We start from the raw sequence: 26,194 nt of genomic DNA, 5'->3' as shown, positions 1-26,194 counted from the left end.
AGACAATTGCAATATTCTCACAATAAGCTAATTAGCTCAATTGGAGCATTTCTAGCATGTTTGGTTGAAATTGGAAATTTACATTTTTCAGTGTTGTCAGACGTTTGTAATATTCTCACAATAAGCTAATTAGCTCAATTGGAGCATTTCTAGCATGTTTGGTTTAGATTGGAAATTTACATTTTTCACTTTTGTGAGACAATTGCAATATTCTCACAATAAGCTAATTAGCTCAATTGGAGCATTTCTAGCATGTTTGGTTGAAATTGGAAATTTACATTTTTCACTTTTGTCAGACAATTGCAATATTCTCACAATAAGCTAATTAGCTCAATTGGAGCATTTCTAGCATGTTTGGTTGAAATTGGAAATTTACATTTTTCAGTGTTGTCAGACGTTTGTAATATTCTCACAATAAGCTAATTAGCTCAATTGGAGCATTTCTAGCATGTTTGGTTTAAATTGGAAATTTACATTTTTCAGTTTCGTCAGACGTTTGTAAAATTCTTACAGTAGGCTTATTTGCGCAATTTGAGCATTTCTAGCATGTTTGGTTGAAATTGGAAATTTACATTTTTCACTTTTGTCAGACAATTGCAATATTCTCACAATAAGCTAATTAGCTCAATTGGAGCATTTCTAGCATGTTTGGTTGAAATTGGAAATTTACATTTTTCAGTGTTGTCAGACGTTTGTAATATTCTCACAATAAGCTAATTAGCTCAATTGGAGCATTTCTAGCATGTTTGGTTTAAATTGGAAATTTACATTTTTCACTTTTGTGAGACAATTGCAATATTCTCACAATAAGCTAATTAGCTCAATTGGAGCATTTCTAGCATGTTTGGTTGAAATTGGAAATTTACATTTTTCAATTTTGTTAGACATTTGTAATATTCTCACAATAAGCTAATTAGCTCAATTGGAGCATTTCTAGCATGTTTTGTTGAAATTGGAAATTTACATTTTTCAGTTTCGTCAGACGTTTGTAAAATTCTTACAGTAGGCTTATTTGCGCAATTTGAGCATTTCTAGCATGTTTGGTTGAAATTGGAAATTTACATTTCTCACTTTTGTCAGACATTTGCAATATTCTCACAATAAGCTAATTAGCTCAATTGGAGCATTTCTAGCATGTTTGGTTGAAATTGGAAATTTACATTTTTCAGTGTTGTCAGACGTTTGTAATATTCTCACAATAAGCCAATTAGCTCAATTGGAGCATTTCTAGCATGTTTGGTTTAAATTGGAAATTTACATTTTTCACTTTTGTGAGACAATTGCAATATTCTCACAATAAGCGAATTAGCTCAATTGGAGCATTTCTAGCATGTTTGATTGAAATTGGAAATTTACATTTTTCAATTTTGTTAGACGTTTGTAATATTCTCGCAATCAGCTAATTAGCTCAATTAGAGCATTTCTAGCATGTTTGGTTGAAATTGGAAATTTACATTTTTCAGTTTTGTCAGACATTTGCAATATTCTCGCAATAAGCTAATTAGCTCATTTGGAGCATTTCTAGCATGTTTGGTTGAAATTAGAAATTTACATTTTTCAGTGTTGTCAGACGTTTGTAATATTCTCACAATAAGCTAATTAGCTCAATTGGAGCATTTCTAGCATGTTTGGTTGAAATTGGAAATTTACATTTTTCAGTTTCGTCAGACGTTTGTAAAATTCTTACAGTAGGCTTATTTGCGCAATTTGAGCATTTCTAGCATGTTTAATTGAAATTGGAAATTTACATTTTTCACTTTTGTCAGACAATTGCAATATTCTCACAATAAGCTAATTAGCTCAATTGGAGCATTTCTAGCATGTTTGGTTGAAATTGGAAATTTACATTTTTCAGTTTTGTCAGACGTTTGTAGTATTCTCACAATAAGCTAATTAGCTCAATTGGAGCATTTCTAGCATGTTTGGTTGAAATTGGAAATTTACATTTCTCACTTTTGTCAGAGAATTGCAATATTCTCACAACAAGCTAATTAGCTCAATTGGAGCATTTCTAGCATGTTTGGTTGAAATTGGAAATTTACATTTTTCAGTTTTGTCAGACGTTTGTAGTATTCTCACAATAAGCTAATTAGCTCAATTGGAGCATTTCTAGCATGTTTGGTTGAAATTGGAAATTTACATTTCTCACTTTTGTCAGACAATTGCAATATTCTCACAACAAGCTAATTAGCTCAATTGGAGCATTTCTAGCATGTTTGGTTGAAATTGGAAATTTACATTTTTCAGTTTTGTCAGACGTTTGTAGTATTCTCACAATAAGCTAATTAGCTCAATTGGAGCATTTCTAGCATGTTTGGTTGAAATTGGAAATTTACATTTTTCAGTTTTGTCAGACGTTTGTAAAAATCTTACAGTAGGCTTATTTGCGCAAGTTGAGCATTTCTAGCATGTTTGGTTGAAATTGGAAATTTACATTTTTCACTTTTGTCAGACAATTGCAATATTCTCACAATAAGCTAATTAGCTCAATTGGAGCATTTCTAGCATCTTCGGTTGAAGTTGGAAATTTACATTTTTCAGTGTTGTCAGACGTTTGTAATATTCTCACAATAAGCTAATTAGCTCAATTGGAGCATTTCTAGCATGTTTGGTTGAAATTGGAAGTTTACATTTTTCACTTTTGTCAGACAATTGCAATAATCTCACAGTAAGCTAATTAGCTCAATTGGAGCAATTCTAGCATGTTTGGTTGAAATTGGAAATTTACATTTTTCAGTGTTGTCAGACGTTTGTAATATTCTCACAATAAACTAATTAGCTCAATTGGAGCATTTCTAGCATGTTTGGTTTAGATTGGAAATTTACATTTTTCACTTTTGTGAGACAATTGCAATATTCTCACAATAAGCTAATTAGCTCAATTGGAGCATTTCTAGCATGTTTGGTTGAAATTGGAAATTTACATTTTTCAGTTTTGTCAGACAATTGCAATATTCTCACAATGAGCTAATTAGCTCAATTGGAGCATTTCTAGCATCTTCGGTTGAAATTGGAAATTTACATTTTTCAGTGTTGTCAGACGTTTGTAATATTCTCACAATAAGCTAATTAGCTCAATTGGAGCATTTCTAGCATGTTTGGTTGAAATTGGAAATTTACATTTTTCACTTTTGTCAGACAATTGCAATATTCTCACAATAAGCTAATTAGCTCAATTGGAGCATTTCTAGCATGTTTGGTTGAAATTGGAAATTTACATTTTTCAGTGTTGTCAGACGTTTGTAATATTCTCACAATAAGCTAATTAGCTCAATTGGAGCATTTCTAGCATGTTTGGTTTAGATTGGAAATTTACATTTTTCACTTTTGTGAGACAATTGCAATATTCTCACAATAAGCTAATTAGCTCAATTGGAGCATTTCTAGCATGTTTGGTTGAAATTGGAAATTTACATTTTTCACTTTTGTCAGACAATTGCAATATTCTCACAATAAGCTAATTAGCTCAATTGGAGCATTTCTAGCATGTTTGGTTGAAATTGGAAATTTACATTTTTCAGTGTTGTCAGACGTTTGTAATATTCTCACAATAAGCTAATTAGCTCAATTGGAGCATTTCTAGCATGTTTGGTTTAAATTGGAAATTTACATTTTTCAGTTTCGTCAGACGTTTGTAAAATTCTTACAGTAGGCTTATTTGCGCAATTTGAGCATTTCTAGCATGTTTGGTTGAAATTGGAAATTTACATTTTTCACTTTTGTCAGACAATTGCAATATTCTCACAATAAGCTAATTAGCTCAATTGGAGCATTTCTAGCATGTTTGGTTGAAATTGGAAATTTACATTTTTCAGTGTTGTCAGACGTTTGTAATATTCTCACAATAAGCTAATTAGCTCAATTGGAGCATTTCTAGCATGTTTGGTTTAAATTGGAAATTTACATTTTTCACTTTTGTGAGACAATTGCAATATTCTCACAATAAGCTAATTAGCTCAATTGGAGCATTTCTAGCATGTTTGGTTGAAATTGGAAATTTACATTTTTCAATTTTGTTAGACATTTGTAATATTCTCACAATAAGCTAATTAGCTCAATTGGAGCATTTCTAGCATGTTTTGTTGAAATTGGAAATTTACATTTTTCAGTTTCGTCAGACGTTTGTAAAATTCTTACAGTAGGCTTATTTGCGCAATTTGAGCATTTCTAGCAGGTTTGGTTGAAATTGGAAATTTACATTTCTCACTTTTGTCAGACATTTGCAATATTCTCACAATAAGCTAATTAGCTCAATTGGAGCATTTCTAGCATGTTTGGTTGAAATTGGAAATTTACATTTTTCAGTGTTGTCAGACGTTTGTAATATTCTCACAATAAGCCAATTAGCTCAATTGGAGCATTTCTAGCATGTTTGGTTTAAATTGGAAATTTACATTTTTCACTTTTGTGAGACAATTGCAATATTCTCACAATAAGCGAATTAGCTCAATTGGAGCATTTCTAGCATGTTTGATTGAAATTGGAAATTTACATTTTTCAATTTTGTTAGACGTTTGTAATATTCTCGCAATCAGCTAATTAGCTCAATTAGAGCATTTCTAGCATGTTTGGTTGAAATTGGAAATTTACATTTTTCAGTTTTGTCAGACATTTGCAATATTCTCGCAATAAGCTAATTAGCTCATTTGGAGCATTTCTAGCATGTTTGGTTGAAATTAGAAATTTACATTTTTCAGTGTTGTCAGACGTTTGTAATATTCTCACAATAAGCTAATTAGCTCAATTGGAGCATTTCTAGCATGTTTGGTTGAAATTGGAAATTTACATTTTTCAGTTTCGTCAGACGTTTGTAAAATTCTTACAGTAGGCTTATTTGCGCAATTTGAGCATTTCTAGCATGTTTAATTGAAATTGGAAATTTACATTTTTCACTTTTGTCAGACAATTGCAATATTCTCACAATAAGCTAATTAGCTCAATTGGAGCATTTCTAGCATGTTTGGTTGAAATTGGAAATTTACATTTTTCAGTTTTGTCAGACGTTTGTAGTATTCTCACAATAAGCTAATTAGCTCAATTGGAGCATTTCTAGCATGTTTGGTTGAAATTGGAAATTTACATTTCTCACTTTTGTCAGAGAATTGCAATATTCTCACAACAAGCTAATTAGCTCAATTGGAGCATTTCTAGCATGTTTGGTTGAAATTGGAAATTTACATTTTTCACTTTTGTCAGACAATTGCAATATTCTCACAATAAGCTAATTAGCTCAATTGGAGCATTTCTAGCATGTTTGGTTGAAATTGGAAATTTACATTTTTCAGTTTTGTCAGACGTTTGTAGTATTCTCACAATAAGCTAATTAGCTCAATTGGAGCATTTCTAGCATGTTTGGTTGAAATTGGAAATTTACATTTCTCACTTTTGTCAGGCAATTGCAATATTCTCACAACAAGCTAATTAGCTCAATTGGAGCATTTCTAGCATGTTTGGTTGAAATTGGAAATTTACATTTTTCAGTTTTGTCAGACGTTTGTAGTATTCTCACAATAAGCTAATTAGCTCAATTGGAGCATTTCTAGCATGTTTGGTTGAAATTGGAAATTTACATTTCTCACTTTTGTCAGACAATTGCAATATTCTCACAATAAGCTAATTAGCTCAATTGGAGCATTTCTAGCATGTTTGGTTGAAATTGGAAATTTACATTTTTCAGTGTTGTCAGACGCTTGTAATATTCTCACAATAAGCTAATTAGCTCAATTGGAGCATTTCTAGCATGTTTGGTTGAAATTGGAAATTTACATTTTTCAGTTTTGTCAGACGTTTGTAGTATTCTCACAATAAGCTAATTAGCTCAATTGGAGCATTTCTAGCATGTTTGGTTGAAATTGGAAATTTACATTTCTCACTTTTGTCAGACAATTGCAATAATCTCACAACAAGCTAATTAGCTCAATTGGAGCATTTCTAGCATGTTTGGTTGAAATTGGAAATTTACATTTTTCAGTGTTGTCAGACGTTTGTAATATTCTCACAATAAGCTAATTAGCTCAATTGGAGCATTTCTAGCATGTTTGGTTTAGATTGGAAATTTACATTTTTCACTTTTGTGAGACAATTGCAATATTCTCACAATAAGCTAATTAGCTCAATTGGAGCATTTCTAGCATGTTTGGTTGAAATTGGAAATTTACATTTTTCACTTTTGTCAGACAATTGCAATATTCTCACAATAAGCTAATTAGCTCAATTGGAGCATTTCTAGCATGTTTGGTTGAAATTGGAAATTTACATTTTTCAGTTTTGTCAGACGTTTGTAGTATTCTCACAATAAGCTAATTAGCTCAATTGGAGCATTTCTAGCATGTTTGGTTGAAATTGGAACTTTACATTTCTCACTTTTGTCAGAGAATTGCAATATTCTCACAACAAGCTAATTAGCTCAATTGGAGCATTTCTAGCATGTTTGGTTGAAATTGGAAAGTTACATTTTTCACTTTTGTGAGACAATTGCAATATTCTCACAATAAGCTAATTAGCTCAATTGGAGCATTTCTAGCATGTTTGGTTGAAATTGGAAATTTACATTTTTCAGTTTTGTCAGACGTTTGTAGTATTCTCACAATAAGCTAATTAGCTCAATTGGAGCATTTCTAGCATGTTTGGTTGAAATTGGAAATTTACATTTCTCACTTTTGTCAGACAATTGCAATATTCTCACAACAAGCTAATTAGCTCAATTGGAGCATTTCTAGCATGTTTGGTTGAAATTTGAAATTTACATTTTTCAGTTTTGTCAGACGTTTGTAGTATTCTCACAATAAGCTAATTAGCTCAATTGGAGCATTTCTGGCATGTTTGGTTGAAATTGGAAATTTACATTTCTCACTTTTGTCAGACAATTGCAATATTCTCACAATAAGCTAATTAGCTCAATTGGAGCATTTCTAGCATGTTTGGTTGAAATTGGAAATTTACATTTTTCAGTGTTGTCAGACGTTTGTAATATTCTCACAATAAGCTAATTAGCTCAATTGGAGCATTTCTAGCATGTTTGGTTTAGATTGGAAATTTACATTTTTAGCTTTTGTGAGACAATTGCAATATTCTCACAATAAGCTAATTAGCTCAATTGGAGCATTTCTAGCATGTTTGGTTGAAATTGGAAATTTACATTTTTCACTTTTGTCAGACGTTTGTAGTATTCTCACAATAAGCTAATTAGCTCAATTGGAGCATTTCTAGCATGTTTGGTTGAAATTGGAAATTTACATTTCTCACTTTTGTCAGAGAATTGCAATATTCTCACAACAAGCTAATTAGCTCAATTGGAGCATTTCTAGCATGTTTGGTTGAAATTGGAAATTTACATTTTTCACTTTTGTCAGACAATTGCAATATTCTCACAATAAGCTAATTAGCTCAATTGGAGCATTTCTAGCATGTTTGGTTGAAATTGGAAATTTACATTTTTCAGTTTTGTCAGACGTTTGTAGTATTCTCACAATAAGCTAATTAGCTCAATTGGAGCATTTCTAGCATGTTTGGTTGAAATTGGAAATTTACATTTCTCACTTTTGTCAGACAATTGCAATATTCTCACAACAAGCTAATTAGCTCAATTGGAGCATTTCTAGCATGTTTGGTTGAAATTGGAAATTTACATTTTTCAGTTTTGTCAGACGTTTGTAGTATTCTCACAATAAGCTAATTAGCTCAATTGGAGCATTTCTAGCATGTTTGGTTGAAATTGGAAATTTACATTTCTCACTTTTGTCAGACAATTGCAATAGTCTCACAATAAGCTAATTAGCTCAATTGGAGCATTTCTAGCATGTTTGGTTGAAATTGGAAATTTACATTTTTCAGTGTTGTCAGACGTTTGTAATATTCTCACAATAAGCTAATTAGCTCAATTGGAGCATTTCTAGCATTTTTGGTTGAAATTGGAAATTTACATTTTTCAGTTTTGTCAGACGTTTGTAGTATTCTCACAATAAGCTAATTAGCTCAATTGGAGCATTTCTAGCATGTTTGGTTGAAATTGGAAGTTTACATTTCTCACTTTTGTCAGACAATTGCAATATTCTCACAACAAGCTAATTAGCTCAATTGGAGCATTTCTAGCATGTTTGGTTGAAATTGGAAATTTACATTTTTCAGTGTTGTCAGACGTTTGTAATATTCTCACAATAAGCTAATTAGCTCAATTGGAGCATTTCTAGCATGTTTGGTTGAAATTGGAAATTTACATTTTTCACTTTTGTGAGACAATTGCAATATTCTCACAATAAGCTAATTAGCTCAATTGGAGCATTTCTAGCATCTTTGGTTGAAATTGGAAATTTACATTTTTCACTTTTGTCAGACAATTGCAATATTCTCACAATAAGCTAATTAGCTCAATTGGAGCATTTCTAGCATGTTTGGTTGAAATTGGAAATTTACATTTTTCAGTTTCGTCAGACGTTTGTAAAATTCTTACAGTAGGCTTATTTGCGCAATTTGAGCATTTCTAGCATGTTTGGTTGAAATTGGAAATTTACATTTTTCACTTTTGTCAGACAATTGCAATATTCTCACAATAAGCTAATTTGCTCAATTGGAGCATTTCTAGCATGTTTGGTTGAAATTGGAAATTTACATTTTTCAGTGTTGTCAGACGTTTGTAATATTCTCACAATAAGCTAATTAGCTCAATTGGAGCATTTCTAGCATGTTTGGTTTAAATTGGAAATTTACATTTTTCACTTTTGTGAGACAATTGCAATATTCTCACAATAAGCTAATTAGCTCAATTGGAGCATTTCTAGCATGTTTGGTTGAAATTGGAAATTTACATTTTTCAATTTTGTTAGACGTTTGTAATATTCTCACAATAAGCTAATTAGCTCAATTGGAGCATTTCTAGCATGTTTGGTTGAAATTGGAAATTTACATTTTTCAGTGTTGTCAGACGTTTGTAATATTCTCACAATAAGCCAATTAGCTCAATTGGAGCATTTCTAGCATGTTTGGTTTAAATTGGAAATTTACATTTTTCACTTTTGTGAGACAATTGCAATATTCTCACAATAAGCTAATTAGCTCAATTGGAGCATTTCTAGCATGTTTGATTGAAATTGGAAATTTACATTTTTCAATTTTGTTAGACGTTTGTAATATTCTCGCAATCAGCTAATTAGCTCAATTAGAGCATTTCTAGCATGTTTGGTTGAAATTGGAAATTTACATTTTTCAGTTTTGTCAGACATTTGCAATATTCTCGCAATAAGCTAATTAGCTCATTTGGAGCATTTCTAGCATGTTTGGTTGAAATTAGAAATTTACATTTTTCAGTGTTGTCAGACGTTTGTAATATTCTCACAATAAGCTAATTAGCTCAATTGGAGCATTTCTAGCATGTTTGGTTGAAATTGGAAATTTACATTTTTCAGTTTCGTCAGACGTTTGTAAAATTCTTACAGTAGGCTTATTTGCGCAATTTGAGCATTTCTAGCATGTTAAATTGAAATTGGAAATTTACATTTTTCACTTTTGTCAGACAATTGCAATATTCTCACAATAAGCTAATTAGCTCAATTGGAGCATTTCTAGCATGTTTGGTTGAAATTGGAAATTTACATTTTTCAGTTTTGTCAGACGTTTGTAGTATTCTCACAATAAGCTAATTAGCTCAATTGGAGCATTTCTAGCATGTTTGGTTGAAATTGGAAATTTACATTTCTCACTTTTGTCAGAGAACTGCAATATTCTCACAACAAGCTAATTAGCTCAATTGGAGCATTTCTAGCATGTTTGGTTGAAATTGGAAATTTACATTTTTCACTTTTGTCAGACAATTGCAATATTCTCACAATAAGCTAATTAGCTCAATTGGAGCATTTCTAGCATGTTTGGTTGAAATTGGAAATTTACATTTTTCAGTGTTGTCAGACGTTTGTAATATTCTCACAATAAGCTAATTAGCTCAATTGGAGCATTTCTAGCATGTTTGGTTTAGATTGGAAATTTACATTTTTCACTTTTGTGAGACAATTGCAATATTCTCACAATAAGCTAATTAGCTCAATTGGAGCATTTCTAGCATGTTTGGTTGAAATTGGAAATTTACATTTTTCACTTTTGTCAGACAATTGCAATATTCTCACAATAAGCTAATTAGCTCAATTGGAGCATTTCTAGCATGTTTGGTTGAAATTGGAAATTTACATTTTTCAGTGTTGTCAGACGTTTGTAATATTCTCACAATAAGCTAATTAGCTCAATTGGAGCATTTCTAGCATGTTTGGTTTAAATTGGAAATTTACATTTTTCAGTTTCGTCACACGTTTGTAAAATTCTTACAGTAGGCTTATTTGCGCAATTTGAGCATTTCTAGCATGTTTGGTTGAAATTGGAAATTTACATTTTTCACTTTTGTCAGACAATTGCAATATTCTCACAATAAGCTAATTAGCTCAATTGGAGCATTTCTAGCATGTTTGGTTGAAATTGGAAATTTACATTTTTCAGTGTTGTCAGACGTTTGTAATATTCTCACAATAAGCTAATTAGCTCAATTGGAGCATTTCTAGCATGTTTGGTTTAAATTGGAAATTTACATTTTTCACTTTTGTGAGACAATTGCAATATTCTCACAATAAGCTAATTAGCTCAATTGGAGCATTTCTAGCATGTTTGGTTGAAATTGGAAATTTACATTTTTCAATTTTGTTAGACATTTGTAATATTCTCACAAGAAGCTAATTAGCTCAATTGGAGCATTTCTAGCATGTTTTGTTGAAATTGGAAATTTACATTTTTCAGTTTCGTCAGACGTTTGTAAAATTCTTACAGTAGGCTTATTTGCGCAATTTGAGCATTTCTAGCATGTTTGGTTGAAATTGGAAATTTACATTTCTCACTTTTGTCAGACATTTGCAATATTCTCACAATAAGCTAATTAGCTCAATTGGAGCATTTCTAGCATGTTTGGTTGAAATTGGAAATTTACATTTTTCAGTGTTGTCAGACGTTTGTAATATTCTCACAATAAGCCAATTAGCTCAATTGGAGCATTTCTAGCATGTTTGGTTTAAATTGGAAATTTACATTTTTCACTTTTGTGAGACAATTGCAATATTCTCACAATAAGCTAATTAGCTCAATTGGAGCATTTCTAGCATGTTTGATTGAAATTGGAAATTTACATTTTTCAATTTTGTTAGACGTTTGTAATATTCTCGCAATCAGCTAATTAGCTCAATTAGAGCATTTCTAGCATGTTTGGTTGAAATTGGAAATTTACATTTTTCAGTTTTGTCAGACATTTGCAATATTCTCGCAATAAGCTAATTAGCTCATTTGGAGCATTTCTAGCATGTTTGGTTGAAATTAGAAATTTACATTTTTCAGTGTTGTCAGACGTTTGTAATATTCTCACAATAAGCTAATTAGCTCAATTGGAGCATTTCTAGCATGTTTGGTTGAAATTGGAAATTTACATTTTTCAGTTTCGTCAGACGTTTGTAAAATTCTTACAGTAGGCTTATTTGCGCAATTTGAGCATTTCTAGCATGTTTAATTGAAATTGGAAATTTACATTTTTCACTTTTGTCAGACAATTGCAATATTCTCACAATAAGCTAATTAGCTCAATTGGAGCATTTCTAGCATGTTTGGTTGAAATTGGAAATTTACATTTTTCAGTGTTGTCAGACGTTTGTAGTATTCTCACAATAAGCTAATTAGCTCAATTGGAGCATTTCTAGCATGTTTGGTTGAAATTGGAAATTTACATTTCTCACTTTTGTCAGAGAATTGCAATATTCTCACAACAAGCTAATTAGCTCAATTGGAGCATTTCTAGCATGTTTGGTTGAAATTGGAAATTTACATTTTTCACTTTTGTCAGACAATTGCAATATTCTCACAATAAGCTAATTAGCTCAATTGGAGCATTTCTAGCATGTTTGGTTGAAATTGGAAATTTACATTTTTCAGTTTTGTCAGACGTTTGTAGTATTCTCACAATAAGCTAATTAGCTCAATTGGAGCATTTCTAGCATGTTTGGTTGAAATTGGAATTTTAGATTTCTCACTTTTGTCAGACAATTGCAATATTCTCACAACAAGCTAATTAGCTCAATTGGAGCATTTCTAGCATGTTTGGTTGAAATTGGAAATTTACATTTTTCAGTTTTGTCAGACGTTTGTAGTATTCTCACAATAAGCTAATTAGCTCAATTGGAGCATTTCTAGCATGTTTGGTTGAAATTGGAAATTTACATTTCTCACTTTTGTCAGACAATTGCAATATTCTCACAATAAGCTAATTAGCTCAATTGGAGCATTTCTAGCATGTTTGGTTGAAATTGGAAATTTACATTTTTCAGTGTTGTCAGACGTTTGTAATATTCTCCCAATAAGCTAATTAGCTCAATTGGAGCATTTCTAGCATGTTTGGTTGAAATTGGAAATTTACATTTTTCAGTTTTGTCAGACGTTTGTAGTATTCTCACAATAAGCTAATTAGCTCAATTGGAGCATTTCTAGCATGTTTGGTTGAAATTGGAAATTTACATTTCTCACTTTTGTCAGACAATTGCAATATTCTCACAATAAGCTAATTAGCTCAATTGGAGCATTTCTAGCATGTTTGGTTGAAATTGGAAATTTACATTTTTCAGTGTTGTCAGACGTTTGTAATATTCTCACAATAAGCTAATTAGCTCAATTGGAGCATTTCTAGCATGTTTGGTTGAAATTGGAAATTTACATTTTTCAGTTTTGTCAGACGTTTGTAGTATTCTCACAATAAGCTAATTAGCTCAATTGGAGCATTTCTAGCATGTTTGGTTGAAATTGGAAATTTACATTTCTCACTTTTGTCAGACAATTGCAATAATCTCACAACAAGCTAATTAGCTCAATTGGAGCATTTCTAGCATGTTTGGTTGAAATTGGAAATTTACATTTTTCAGTGTTGTCAGACGTTTGTAATATTCTCACAATAAGCTAATTAGCTCAATTGGAGCATTTCTAGCATGTTTGGTTTAGATTGGAAATTTACATTTTTCACTTTTGTCAGACAATTGCAATATTCTCACAATAAGCTAATTAGCTCAATTGGAGCATTTCTAGCATGTTTGGTTGAAATTGGAAATTTACATTTTTCAGTTTTGTCAGACGTTTGTAGTATTCTCACAATAAGCTAATTAGCTCAATTGGAGCATTTCTAGCATGTTTGGTTGAAATTCGAACTTTACATTTCTCACTTTTGTCAGAGAATTGCAATATTCTCACAACAAGCTAATTAGCTCAATTGGAGCATTTCTAGCATGTTTGGTTGAATTTGGAAAGTTACATTTTTCACTTTTGTGAGACAATTGCAATATTCTCACAATAAGCTAATTAGCTCAATTGGAGCATTTCTAGCATGTTTGGTTGAAATTGGAAATTTACATTTTTCAGTTTTGTCAGACGTTTGTAGTATTCTCACAATAAGCTAATTAGCTCAATTGGAGCATTTCTAGCATGTTTGGTTGAAATTGGAAATTTACATTTCTCACTTTTGTCAGACAATTGCAATATTCTCACAACAAGCTAATTAGCTCAATTGGAGCATTTCTAGCATGTTTGGTTGAAATTGGAAATTTACATTTTTCAGTTTTGTCAGACGTTTGTAGTATTCTCACAATAAGCTAATTAGCTCAATTGGAGCATTTCTAGCATGTTTGGTTGAAATTGGAAATTTACATTTCTCACTTTTGTCAGACAATTGCAATATTCTCACAATAAGCTAATTAGCTCAATTGGAGCATTTCTAGCATGTTTGGTTGAAATTGGAAATTTACATTTTTCAGTGTTGTCAGACGTTTGTAATATTCTCACAATAAGCTAATTAGCTCAATTGGAGCATTTCTAGCATGTTTGGTTGAAATTGGAAATTTACATTTTTCAGTTTTGTCAGACGTTTGTAGTATTCTCACAATAAGCTAATTAGCTCAATTGGAGCATTTCTAGCATGTTTGGTTGAAATTGGAAATTTACATTTCTCACTTTCGTCAGACAATTGCAATATTCTCACAACAAGCTAATTAGCTCAATTGGAGCATTTCTAGCATGTTTGGTTGAAATTGGAAATTTACATTTTTCAGTGTTGTCAGACGTTTGTAATATTCTCACAATAAGCTAATTAGCTCAATTGGAGCATTTCTAGCATGTTTGGTTTAGATTGGAAATTTACATTTTTAGCTTTTGTGAGACAATTGCAATATTCTCACAATAAGCTAATTAGCTCAATTGGAGCATTTCTAGCATGTTTGGTTGAAATTGGAAATTTACATTTTTCACTTTTGTCAGACGTTTGTAGTATTCTCACAATAAGCTAATTAGCTCAATTGGAGCATTTCTAGCATGTTTGGTTGAAATTGGAAATTTACATTTCTCACTTTTGTCAGAGAATTGCAATATTCTCACAACAAGCTAATTAGCTCAATTGGAGCATTTCTAGCATGTTTGGTTGAAATTGGAAATTTACATTTTTCACTTTTGTCAGACAATTGCAATATTCTCACAATAAGCTAATTAGCTCAATTGGAGCATTTCTAGCATGTTTGGTTGAAATTGGAAATTTACATTTTTCAGTTTTGTCAGACGTTTGTAGTATTCTCACAATAAGCTAATTAGCTCAATTGGAGCATTTCTAGCATGTTTGGTTGAAATTGGAATTTTACATTTCTCACTTTTGTCAGACAATTGCAATATTCTCACAATAAGCTAATTAGCTCAATTGGAGCATGTCTAGCATGTTTGGTTGAAATTGGAAATTTACATTTTTCAGTGTTGTCAGACGTTTGTAATATTCTCACAATAAGCTAATTAGCTCAATTGGAGCATTTCTAGCATGTTTGGTTGAAATTGGAAATTTACATTTTTCAGTTTTGTCAGACGTTTGTAGTATTCTCACAATAAGCTAATTAGCTCAATTGGAGCATTTCTAGCATGTTTGGTTGAAATTGGAAGTTTACATTTCTCACTTTTGTCAGACAATTGCAATATTCTCACAATAAGCTAATTTGCTCAATTGGAGCATTTCTAGCATGTTTGGTTGAAATTGGAAATTTACATTTTTCACTTTTGTCAGACGTTTGTAGTATTCTCACAATAAGCTAATTAGCTCAATTGGAGCATTTCTAGCATGTTTGGTTGAAATTGGAAATTTACATTTCTCACTTTTGTCAGAGAATTGCAATATTCTCACAATAAGCTAATTAGCTCAATTGGAGCATTTCTAGCATGTTTGATTGAAATTGGAAATTTACATTTTTCAATTTTGTTAGACGTTTGTAATATTCTCGCAATCAGCTAATTAGCTCAATTAGAGCATTTCTAGCATATTTGGTTGAAATTAGAAATTTACACTTTTCAGTGTTGTCAGACGTTTGTAATATTCTCACAATAAGCTAATTAGCTCAATTGGAGCATTTCTAGCATGTTTGGTTGAAATTAGAAATTTACACTTTTCAGTGTTGTCAGACGTTTGTAATATTCTCACAATAAGCTAATTAGCTCAATTGGAGCATTTTTAGCATGTTTGGTTGAAATTGGAAATTTACATTTTTCAGTTTTGTCAGACGTTTGTAAAATTCTTACAGTAGGCTTATTTGCGCAATTTGAGCATTTCTAGCATGTTTGGTTGAAATTGGAAATTTACATTTTTCACTTTTGTCAGACAATTGCAATATTCTCACAATAAGCTAATTTGCTCAATTGGAGCATTTCTAGCATGTTTGGTTGAAATTGGAAATTTACATTTTTCAGTGTTGTCAGACGTTTGTAATATTCTCACAATAAGCTAATTAGCTCAATTGGAGCATTTCTAGCATGTTTGGTTTAAATTGGAAATTTACATTTTTCACTTTTGTGAGACAATTGCAATATTCTCACAATAAGCTAATTAGCTCAATTGGAGCATTTCTAGCATGTTTGATTGAAATTGGAAATTTACATTTTTCAATTTTGTTAGACGTTTGTAATATTCTCGCAATCAGCTAATTAGCTCAATTAGAGCATTTCTAGCATATTTGGTTGAAATTGGAAATTTACATTTTTCAGTTTTGTCAGACATTTGCAATATTCTCGCAATAAGCTAATTAGCTCATTTGGAGCATTTCTAGCATGTTTGGTTGAAATTAGAAATTTACATTTTTCAGTGTTGTCAGACGTTTGTAATATTCTCACAATAAGCTAATTAGCTCAATTGGAGCATTTCTAGCATGTTTGGTTGAAATTGGAAATTTACATTTTTCAGTTTCGTCAGACGTTTGTAAAATTCTTACAGTAGGCTTATTTGCGCAATTTGAGCATTTCTAGCATGTTTAATTGAAATTGGAAATTTACATTTTTCACTTTTGTCAGACAATTGCAATATTCTTACAATAAGCTAATTAGCTCAATTGGAGCATTTCTAGCATGTTTGGTTGAAATTGGAAATTTACATTTTTCAGTTTTGTCAGACGTTTGTAGTATTCTCACAATAAGCTAATTAGCTCAATTGGAGCATTTCTAGCATGTTTGGTTGAAATTGGAAATTTACATTTCTCACTTTTGTCAGAGAATTGCAATATTCTCACAACAAGCTAATTAGCTCAATTGGAGCATTTCTAGCATGTTTGGTTGAAATTGGAAATTTACATTTTTCACTTTTGTCAGACAATTGCAATATTCTCACAATAAGCTAATTAGCTCAATTGGAGCATTTCTAGCATGTTTGGTTGAAATTGGAAATTTACATTTTTCAGTTTTGTCAGACGTTTGTAGTATTCTCACAATAAGCTAATTAGCTCAATTGGAGCATTTCTAGCATGTTTGGTTGAAATTGGAAATTTACATTTCTCACTTTTGTCAGACAATTGCAATATTCTCACAACAAGCTAATTAGCTCAATTGGAGCATTTCTAGCATGTTTGGTTGAAATTGGAAATTTACATTTTTCAGTTTTTTCAGACGTTTGTAGTATTCTCACAATAAGCTAATTAGCTCAATTGGAGCATTTCTAGCATGTTTGGTTGAAATTGGAAATTTACATTTCTCACTTTTGCCAGACAATTGCAATATTCTCACAATAAGCTAATTAGCTCAATTGGAGCATTTCTAGCATGTTTGGTTGAAATTGGAAATTTACATTTTTCAGTGTTGTCAGACGTTTGTAATATTCTCACAATAAGCTAATTAGCTCAATTGGAGCATTTCTAGCATGTTTGGTTGAAATTGGAAATTTACATTTTTCAGTTTTGTCAGACGTTTGTAGTATTCTCACAATAAGCTAATTAGCTCAATTGGAGCATTTCTAGCATGTTTGGTTGAAATTGGAAATTTACATTTCTCACTTTTGTCAGACAATTGCAATATTCTCACAATAAGCTAATTAGCTCAATTGGAGCATTTCTAGCATGTTTGGTTGAAATTGGAAATTTACATTTTTCAGTGTTGTCAGACGTTTGTAATATTCTCACAATAAGCTAATTAGCTCAATTGGAGCATTTCTAGCATGTTTGGTTGAAATTGGAAATTTACATTTTTCAGTTTTGTCAGACGTTTGTAGTATTCTCACAATAAGCTAATTAGCTCAATTGGAGCATTTCTAGCATGTTTGGTTGAAATTGGAAATTTACATTTCTCACTTTTGTCAGACAATTGCAATAATCTCACAACAAGCTAATTAGCTCAATTGGAGCATTTCTAGCATGTTTGGTTGAAATTGGAAATTTACATTTTTCAGTGTTGTCAGACGTTTGTAATATTCTCACAATAAGCTAATTAGCTCAATTGGAGCATTTCTAGCATGTTTGGTTTAGATTGGAAATTTACATTTTTCACTTTTGTGAGACAATTGCAATATTCTCACAATAAGCTAATTAGCTCAATTGGAGCATTTCTAGCATGTTTGGTTGAAATTGGAAATTTACATTTTTCACTTTTGTCAGACAATTGCAATATTCTCACAATAAGCTAATTAGCTCAATTGGAGCATTTCTAGCATGTTTGGTTGAAATTGGAAATTTACATTTTTCAGTTTTGTCAGACGTTTGTAGTATTCTCACAATAAGCTAATTAGCTCAATTGGAGCATTTCTAGCATGTTTGGTTGAAATTGGAACTTTACATTTCTCACTTTTGTCAGAGAATTGCAATATTCTCACAACAAGCTAATTAGCTCAATTGGAGCATTTCTAGCATGTTTGGTTGAAATTGGAAAGTTACAATTTTCACTTTTGTCAGACAATTGCAATATTCTCACAATAAGCTAATTAGCTCAATTGGAGCATTTCTAGCATGTTTGGTTGAAATTGGAAATTTACATTTTTCAGTTTTGTCAGACGTTTGTAGTATTCTCACAATAAGCTAATTAGCTCAATTGGAGCATTTCTAGCATGTTTGGTTGAAATTGGAAATTTACATTTCTCACTTTTGTCAGACAATTGCAATATTCTCACAACAAGCTAATTAGCTCAATTGGAGCATTTCTAGCATGTTTGGTTGAAATTGGAAATTTACATTTTTCAGTTTTGTCAGACGTTTGTAGTATTCTCACAATACGCTAATTAGCTCAATTGGAGCATTTCTAGCATGTTTGGTTGAAATTGGAAATTTACATTTCTCACTTTTGTCAGACAATTGCAATATTCTCACAATAAGCTAACTAGCTCAATTGGAGCATTTCTAGCATGTTTGGTTGAAATTGGAAATTTACATTTTTCAGTGTTGTCAGACGTTTGTAATATTCTCACAATAAGCTAATTAGCTCAATTGGAGCATTTCTAGCATGTTTGGTTGAAATTGGAAATTTACATTTTTCAGTGTTGTCAGACGTTTGTAATATTCTCACAATAAGCTAATTAGCTCAATTGGAGCATTTCTAGCATGTTTGGTTGAAATTGGAAATTTACATTTTTCAGTGTTGTCAGACGTTTGTAATATTCTCACAATAAGCTAATTAGCTCAATTGGAGCATTTCTAGCATGTTTGGTTGAAATTGGAAATTTACATTTTTCAGTTTTGTCAGACGTTTGTAGTATTCTCACAATAAGCTAATTAGCTCAATTGGAGCATTTCTAGCATGTTTGGTTTAAATTGGAAATTTACAATTTTAGCTTTTGTGAGACAATTGCAATATTCTCACAATAAGCTAATTAGCTCAATTGGAGCATTTCTAGCATGTTTGGTTGAAATTGGAAATTTACATTTTTCACTTTTGTCAGACGTTTGTAGTATTCTCACAATAAGCTAATTAGCTCAATTGGAGCATTTCTAGCATGTTTGGTTGAAATTGGAAATTTACATTTCTCACTTTTGTCAGAGAATTGCAATATTCTCACAACAAGCTAATTAGCTCAATTGGAGCATTTCTAGCATGTTTGGTTGAAATTGGAAATTTACATTTTTCACTTTTGTCAGACAATTGCAATATTCTCACAATAAGCTAATTAGCTCAATTGGAGCATTTCTAGCATGTTTGGTTGAAATTGGAAATTTACATTTTTCAGTTTTGTCAGACGTTTGTAGTATTTTCACAATAAGCTAATTAGCTCAATTGGAGCATTTCTAGCATGTTTGGTTGAAATTGGAAATTTACATTTTTCAGTGTTGTCAGACGTTTGTAATATTCTCACAATAAGCTAATTAGCTCAATTGGAGCATTTCTAGCATGTTTGGTTGAAATTGGAAATTTACATTTTTCAGTGTTGTCAGACGTTTGTAATATTCTCACAATAAGCTAATTAGCTCAATTGGAGCATTTCTAGCATGTTTGGTTGAAATTGGAAATTTACATTTTTCACTTTTGTGAGACAATTGCAATATTCTCACAATAAGCTAATTAGCTCAATTGGAGCATTTCTAGCATGTTTGGTTGAAATTGGAAATTTACATTTTTCAGTGTTGTCAGACGTTTGTAATATTCTCACAATAAGCTAATTAGCTCAATTGGAGCATTTCTAGCATGTTTGGTTGAAATTGGAAATTTACATTTTTCACTTTTGTGAGACAATTGCAATATTCTCACAATAAGCTAATTAGCTCAATTGGAGCATTTCTAGCATGTTTGGTTGAAATTGGAAATTTACATTTTTCACTTTTGTCAGACAATTGCAATATTCTCACAATAAGCTAATTAGCTCAATTGGAGCATTTCTAGCATGTTTGGTTGAAATTGGAAATTTACATTTTTCAGTGTTGTCAGACGTTTGTAATATTCTCACAATAAGCTAATTAGCTCAATTGGAGCATTTCTAGCATGTTTGGTTTAAATTGGAAATTTACATTTTTCAGTTTCGTCAGACGTTTGTAAAATTCTTACAGTAGGCTTATTTGCGCAATTTGAGCATTTCTAGCATGTTTGGTTGAAATTGGAAATTTACATTTTTCACTTTTGTCAGACAATTGCAATATTCTCACAATAAGCTAATTTGCTCAATTGGAGCATTTCTAGCATGTTTGGTTGAAATTGGAAATTTACATTTTTCAGTGTTGTCAGACGTTTGTAATATTCTCACAATAAGCTAATTAGCTCAATTGGAGCATTTCTAGCATGTTTGGTTTAAATTGGAAATTTACATTTTTCACTTTTGTGAGACAATTGCAATATTCTCACAATAAGCTAATTAGCTCAATTGGAGCATTTCTAGCATGTTTGGTTGAAATTGGAAATTTACATTTTTCAATTTTGTTAGACGTTTGTAATATTCTCACAATAAGCTAATTAGCTCAATTGGAGCATTTCTAGCATGTTTGGTTGAAATTGGAAATTTACATTTTTCAGTTTTGTCAGACGTTTGTAGTATTCTCACAATAAGCTAATTAGCTCAATTGGAGCATTTCTAGCATGTTTGGTTGAAATTGGAAATTTACATTTCTCACTTTTGTCAGACAATTGCAATATTCTCACAACAAGCTAATTAGCTCAATTGGAGCATTTCTAGCATGTTTGGTTGAAATTGGAAATTTTCATTTTTCAGTTTTGTCAGACGTTTGTAGTATTCTCACAATAAGCTAATTAGCTCAATTGGAGCATTTCTAGCATGTTTGGTTGAAATTGGAAATTTACATTTCTCACTTTTGTCAGACAATTGCAATATTCTCACAACAAGCTAATTAGCTCAATTGGAGCGTTTCTAGCATGTTTGGTTGAAATTGGAAATTTACATTTTTCAGTGTTGTCAGACGTTTGTAATATTCTCACAATAAGCTAATTAGCTCAATTGGAGCTTTTCTAGCATGTTTGGTTTAGATTGGAAATTTACATTTTTCACTTTTGTGAGACAATTGCAATATTCTCACAATAAGCTAATTAGCTCAATTGGAGCATTTCTAGCATGTTTGGTTGAAATTGGAAATTTACATTTTTCACTTTTGTCAGACAATTGCAATATTCTCACAATAAGCTAATTAGCTCAATTGGAGCATTTCTAGCATGTTTGGTTGAAATTGGAAATTTACATTTTTCAGTGTTGTCAGACGTTTGTAATATTCTCACAATAAGCTAATTAGCTCAATTGGAGCATTTCTAGCATGTTTGGTTTAGATTGGAAATTTACATTTTTCACTTTTGTGAGACAATTGCAATATTCTCACAATAAGCTAATTAGCTCAATTGGAGCATTTCTAGCATGTTTGGTTGAAATTGGAAATTTACATTTTTCACTTTTGTCAGACAATTGCAATATTCTCACAATAAGCTAATTAGCTCAATTGGAGCATTTCTAGCATGTTTGGTTGAAATTGGAAATTTACATTTTTCAGTGTTGTCAGACGTTTGTAATATTCTCACAATAAGCTAATTAGCTCAATTGGAGCATTTCTAGCATGTTTGGTTTAAATTGGAAATTTACATTTTTCAGTTTCGTCAGACGTTTGTAAAATTCTTACAGTAGGCTTATTTGCGCAATTTGAGCATTTCTAGCATGTTTGGTTGAAATTGGAAATTTACATTTTTCACTTTTGTCAGACAATTGCAATATTCTCACAATAAGCTAATTAGCTCAATTGGAGCATTTCTAGCATGTTTGGTTGAAATTGGAAATTTACATTTTTCAGTGTTGTCAGACGTTTGTAATATTCTCACAATAAGCTAATTAGCTCAATTGGAGCATTTCTAGCATGTTTGGTTTAAATTGGAAATTTACATTTTTCACTTTTGTGAGAAAATTGCAATATTCTCACAATAAGCTAATTAGCTCAATTGGAGCATTTCTAGCATGTTTGGTTGAAATTGGAAATTTACATTTTTCAATTTTGTTAGACGTTTGTAATATTCTCACAATAAGCTAATTAGCTCAATTGGAGCATTTCTAGCATGTTTGGTTGAAATTGGAAATTTACATTTTTCAGTTTTGTCAGACGTTTGTAAAAATCTTACAGTAGGCTTATTTGCGCAAGTTGAGCATTTCTAGCATGTTTGGTTGAAATTGGAAATTTACATTTTTCACTTTTGTCAGACAATTGCAATATTCTCACAATAAGCTAATTAGCTCAATTGGAGCATTTCTAGCATCTTCGGTTGAAATTGGAAATTTACATTTTTCAGTGTTGTCAGACGTTTGTGATATTCTCACAATAAGCTAATTAGCTCAATTGGAGCATTTCTAGCATGTTTGGTTGAAATTGGAAATTTACATTTTTCACTTTTGTCAGACAATTGCAATAATCTCACAGTAAGCTAATTAGCTCAATTGGAGCAATTCTAGCATGTTTGGTTGAAATTGGAAATTTACATTTTTCAGTGTTGTCAGACGTTTGTAATATTCTCACAATAAGCTAATTAGCTCAATTGGAGCATTTCTAGCATGTTTGGTTGAAATTGGAAGTTTACATTTTTCACTTTTGTGAGACAATTGCAATATTCTCACAATAAGCTAATTAGCTCAATTGGAGCATTTCTAGCATGTTTGGTTGAAATTGGAAATTTACATTTTTCACTTTTGTCAGACAATTGCAATATTCTCACAATAAGCTAATTAGCTCAATTGGAGCATTTCTAGCATCTTCGGTTGAAATTGGAAATTTACATTTTTCAGTGTTGTCAGACGTTTGTAATATTCTCACAATAAGCTAATTAGCTCAATTGGAGCATTTCTAGCATGTTTGGTTGAAATTGGAAATTTACATTTTTCACTTTTGTCAGACAATTGCAATATTCTCACAATAAGCTAATTAGCTCAATTGGAGCATTTCTAGCATGTTTGGTTGAAATTGGAAATTTACATTTTTCAGTGTTGTCAGACGTTTGTAATATTCTCACAATAAGCTAATTAGCTCAATTGGAGCATTTCTAGCATGTTTGGTTTAGATTGGAAATTTACATTTTTCACTTTTGTGAGACAATTGCAATATTCTCACAATAAGCTAATTAGCTCAATTGGAGCATTTCTAGCATGTTTGGTTGAAATTGGAAATTTACATTTTTCACTTTTGTCAGACAATTGCAATATTCTCACAATAAGCTAATTAGCTCAATTGGAGCATTTCTAGCATGTTTGGTTGAAATAGGAAATTTACATTTTTCAGTGTTGTCAGACGTTTGTAATATTCTCACAATAAGCTAATTAGCTCAATTGGAGCATTTCTAGCATGTTTGGTTTAAATTGGAAATTTACATTTTTCAGTTTCGTCAGACGTTTGTAAAATTCTTACAGTAGGCTTATTTGCGCAATTTGAGCATTTCTAGCATGTTTGGTTGAAATTGGAAATTTACATTTTTCACTTTTGTCAGACAATTGCAATATTCTCACAATAAGCTAATTAGCTCAATTGGAGCATTTCTAGCATGTTTGGTTGAAATTGGAAGTTTACATTTTTCAGTGTTGTCAGACGTTTGTAATATTCTCACAATAAGCTAATTAGCTCAATTGGAGCATTTCCAGCATGTTTGGTTTAAATTGGAAATTTACATTTTTCACTTTTGTGAGACAAATGCAATATTCTCACAATAAGCTAATTAGCTCAATTGGAGCATTTCTAGCATGTTTGGTTGAAATTGGAAATTTACATTTTTCAATTTTGTTAGACGTTTGTTATATTCTCACAATAAGCTAATTAGCTCAATTGGAGCATTTCTAGCATGTTTGGTTGAAATTGGAAATTTACATTTTTCAGTTTTGTCAGACGTTTGTAAAAATCTTACAGTAGGCTTATTTGCGCAAGTTGAGCATTTCTAGCATGTTTGGTTGAAATTGGAAATTTACATTTTTCACTTTTGTCAGACAATTGCAATATTCTCACAATAAGCTAATGAGCTCAATTGGAGCATTTCTAGCATCTTCGGTTGAAATTGGAAATTTACATTTTTCAGTGTTGTCAGACGTTTGTAATATTCTCACAATAAGCTAATTAGCTCAATTGGAGCATTTCTAGCATGTTTGGTTGAAATTGGAAATTTACATTTTTCACTTTTGTCAGACAATTGCAATAATCTCACAGTAAGCTAATTAGCTCAATTGGAGCAATTCTAGCATGTTTGGTTGAAATTGGAAATTTACATTTTTCACTTTTGTCAGACAATTGCAATATTCTCACAATAAGCTAATTAGCTCAATTGGAGCATTTCTAGCATGTTTGATTGAAATTGGAAATTTACATTTTTCAGTGTTGTCAGACGTTTGTAATATTCTCACAATAAGCTAATTAGCTCAATTGGAGCATTTCTAGCATGTTTGGTTGAAATTGGAAATTTACATTTTTCACTTTTGTCAGACAATTGCAATATTCTCACAATAAGCTAATTAGCTCAATTGGAGCATTTCTAGCATCTTCGGTTGAAATTGGAAATTTACATTTTTCAGTGCTGTCAGGCGTTTGTAATATTCTCACAATAAGCTAATTAGCTCAATTGGAGCATTTCTAGCATGTTTGGTTGAAATTGGAAATTTACATTTTTCACTTTTGTCAGACAATTGCAATAATCTCACAGTAAGCTAATTAGCTCAATTGGAGCAATTCTAGCATGTTTGGTTGAAATTGGAAATTTACATTTTTCACTTTTGTCAGACAATTGCAATATTCTCACAATAAGCTAATTAGCTCAATTGGAGCATTTCTAGCATGTTTGATTGAAATTGGAAATTTACATTTTTCACTTTTGTGAGACAATTGCAATATTCTCACAATAAGCTAATTAGCTCAATTGGAGCATTTCTAGCATGTTTGGTTGAAATTGGAAATTTACATTTTTCACTTTTGTCAGACAATTGCAATATTCTCACAATAAGCTAATTAGCTCAATTGGAGCATTTCTAGCATGTTTGGTTGAAATTGGAAATTTACATTTTTCAGTGTTGTCAGACGTTTGTAATATTCTCACAATAAGCTAATTAGCTCAATTGGAGCATTTCTAGCATGTTTGGTTTAAATTGGAAATTTACATTTTTCAGTTTCGTCAGACGTTTGTAAAATTCTTACAGTAGGCTTATTTGCACAATTTGAGCATTTCTAGCATGTTTGGTTGAAATTGGAAATTTACATTTTTCACTTTTGTCAGACAATTGCAATATTCTCACAATAAGCTAATTAGCTCAATTGGAGCATTTCTAGCATGTTTGGTTGAAATTGGAAATTTACATTTTTCAGTGTTGTCAGACGTTTGTAATATTCTCACAATAAGCTAATTAGCTCAATTGGAGCATTTCTAGCATGTTTGGTTTAAATTGGAAATTTACATTTTTCACTTTTGTGAGACAATTGCAATATTCTCACAATAAGCTAATTAGCTCAATTGGAGCATTTCTAGCATGTTTGGTTGAAATTGGAAATTTACATTTTTCAATTTTGTTAGACGTTTGTAATATTCTCACAATAAGCTAATTAGCTCAATTGGAGCATTTCTAGCATGTTTGGTTGAAATTGGAAATTTACATTTTTCAGTTTTGTCAGACGTTTGTAAAAATCTTACAGTAGGCTTATTTGCGCAAGTTGAGCATTTCTAGCATGTTTGGTTGAAATTAGAAATTTACATTTTTCACTTTTGTCAGACAATTGCAATATTCTCACAATAAGCTAATTAGCTCAATTGGAGCATTTCTAGCATGTTTGATTGAAATTGGAAATTTACATTTTTCAATTTTGTTAGACGTTTGTAAAATTCTCGCAATAAGCTAATTAGCTCAATTGGAGCATTTCTAGCATGTTTGGTTGAAATTGGAAATTTACATTTTTCAGTTTTGTCAGGCGTTTGTAAAAATCTTACAGTAGGC

The sequence above is a fragment of the Watersipora subatra genome, chromosome 11 (assembly GCF_963576615.1).
Source record: "Watersipora subatra chromosome 11, tzWatSuba1.1, whole genome shotgun sequence".
In the NCBI taxonomy this organism is placed as follows: Eukaryota; Metazoa; Bryozoa; class Gymnolaemata; order Cheilostomatida; family Watersiporidae; genus Watersipora; species Watersipora subatra.
Note: the sequence above shows the minus strand (reverse complement) of the source record.